Source organism: Protomyctophum bolini (assembly GCF_963924005.1).
Source record: "Protomyctophum bolini genome assembly, chromosome: 7".
Lineage (NCBI taxonomy): Eukaryota > Metazoa > Chordata > Actinopteri > Myctophiformes > Myctophidae > Protomyctophum > Protomyctophum bolini.
In genome coordinates, this window is record NC_137868.1 from 6,646,993 (window position 1) to 6,649,492 (window position 2,500).

Consider the following 2,500-nt stretch of genomic DNA (forward strand, 5'->3'; position numbering starts at 1 on the left):
GGGTCTGCTTCATGTAGCGTTGTGTTGTATTCACATGCATTATAATCACATGCGTGGGTCTGCTTCATGTAGCGTTGTGTTGTATTCACATTATAATCACATGCGTGGGTCTGCTTCAGCGCTTCCCAGACCGCCAGGGACACACCAATTATTCACAAACTAAATTATGAATATTAACACAAAGACCGAAAGAAGGTCCGAAACGACTTCCCTCTCCAGAGCAACATTAGTGACCTCCTCCTGGGGGATCCCGAGGCGTTCCAAGGCCAATGAGTCGATGTAATCCTGCATCTGCGTCTCAATGGTCTGCCCCGTGGTCTCCTCCCAGTGGGACGTGATCCTTGGTCTTCCCCCCAGGGTCTCCTCCCAGTGGGACGTGATCCTTGGTCTGCCCCCCAGGGTCTCCTCCCAGTGGGACGTGCATCCCTCCCTAGGGAGACGCCCGAGAGGCATCCTAACCAGATGCCCGTACCAATCAGAGTGTCGCATCCCTTCAGTCTATGGGATGCTGGTCACGCTGTAGAGTGCATTGCTGTACTTTGGCGGAAGTATACCACTCAAGGACATGACGTTGACGCTTTACAAATCTGTTTACATTCTCCGTGTATATGAAACAACTGTTGTGATTGGTCGGAAAATATCGTATCCGGGGGGAAGTATACATGTGAAGGATGTTCCGGCCCGACATTTCCGCCTATGCCTTATATTGTGACCATGAGGCTTTTCCGTTGGCAGATGAGTACGGCTGGGACCGAGGCTATATGTTGGTATAGCTGGTCCTGGGCCGTGGCTCAGTGGTCCAGGAACTGGCAGTGTGCCGCGGGTTCGACTCCCGATCCCGACGGCCTTTACTGCATGTCTTCCCCACATCTCTCTCCCCATTTCCTGTCAGCCTACTGTCTGTCCCTCCATAAAAAATATTTAAAATAAAGGCAAAAGCCATAAAAAAAAAGATGTTTGTAGCTGTGCAGTGATTGAGTTATAGTGCTTGTTTACAAGTGAGAGAGAAACAGCCAGCTCAGCATGTTTGATACTACATGACTTATTTATTTCTAATGCTTTCAGATACTTCATATTTCGCGTGATGATTAAGTTTTAAAACGAGTAATAAATACACTGTCTGGAGTCCAGATGTCATCTTGAATGAGATTAATATAGGAGGTGTTCTGCAATCAAAATCAGCTGTGTCTGGAGGAACGCGCAGCGTTGGGATTAAATAAACCAGGTGAATGAAATCAGGATTCATTTATATTCATAACAGCAGTGCAGCACATTTTCGTTCACAGGAAGTAATAAAAATGGGCTTTTTCATGGACTTTTGATATAAAATTTACACAACAAAGGAAATGTTCCCATTGTTTTGGCATCTATTGTTAGTTATACGCTCATAATGATGACCACGGATATATATGCTCTAAAAGTGTGTCTTTAATTAAAGCCTTTTTTTATTTTATTTCTTGGCTTTTCGAAAATAGAGTCGGATTATAACCTCACAACAGCACGGTGTGTTATGTTGTGAGCTAATACATCTGGCCAACTACTGTACAATATAATACCCCAATTTGGCCGTCGTTGACATGAAAAAGTTTGAGATATACTATACTCTAACCTCCTTAGTCTTACATAAACACTTTAGGAAGTAACAGTTCAGTGATGCATACCAATGAACAAAACATAACCAGATCGTATACAGGCGTTGCTGTCCGAAGGCAACCTCATAACTCCATTTTTGTCGGGGGGTTTTTCTTCCATAAATCAGTGCTATTGAACACCCTTTACATCTGTGTGTTGTTTCGAAAACATTGAACCAATGGAATAGCAACAAAATAACCGCATTGGACAAAACCTCTTAACTCCATTGGACCCTCAATCAAGCTAACTCCACCACCTCTCTCTCTCTCTCTCTCCTCATGCAAGTAATTGACAATGTCACATATAAGGTTTTATTCATGTTTGTCATTTCCTGAAAAATGAACATTTTGGAGTTATGGGGTTTCCTCTGGACAGCAGAGATATTGTGTAACATGAATCCGTAAACATTTGATGTACAGTTCTGGTGGAAACAGAAATCACATCACGTTGGTTGGTTGGAAAGCATATAAACATGGTCAAATATATGTCTTCCAGCTCAATTAACCCATTCTGACCGGGCACCCATTTTGGTGTTAGCATCATGTTATGCTTTACCTATTGAAAAATAGCAGATCTACAAGCTCATAGCGCGCCACCGAGTGGCGCGATACGAGCTTGTAGGTCTGCTATTTTTGAAAAATTCGAAGAACGACTGACATTTTTAGAATCTGATCTCAGGTCAGAATGGGTTCATCAGACCAGTGTGTTGTCCAGTGGAAACCTCGTATGAATCTGATCTCAGGTCAGAATGGGTTAAGGGACTTCAAAGTCAGAGCTATATAAATATAACGGTTTAGGATGTGTGTGTGTGTGTGTGTGTGTGTGTGTGTGTGTGTGTGTGTGCGTGCGTGCGTGCGTGCGTGCGTGT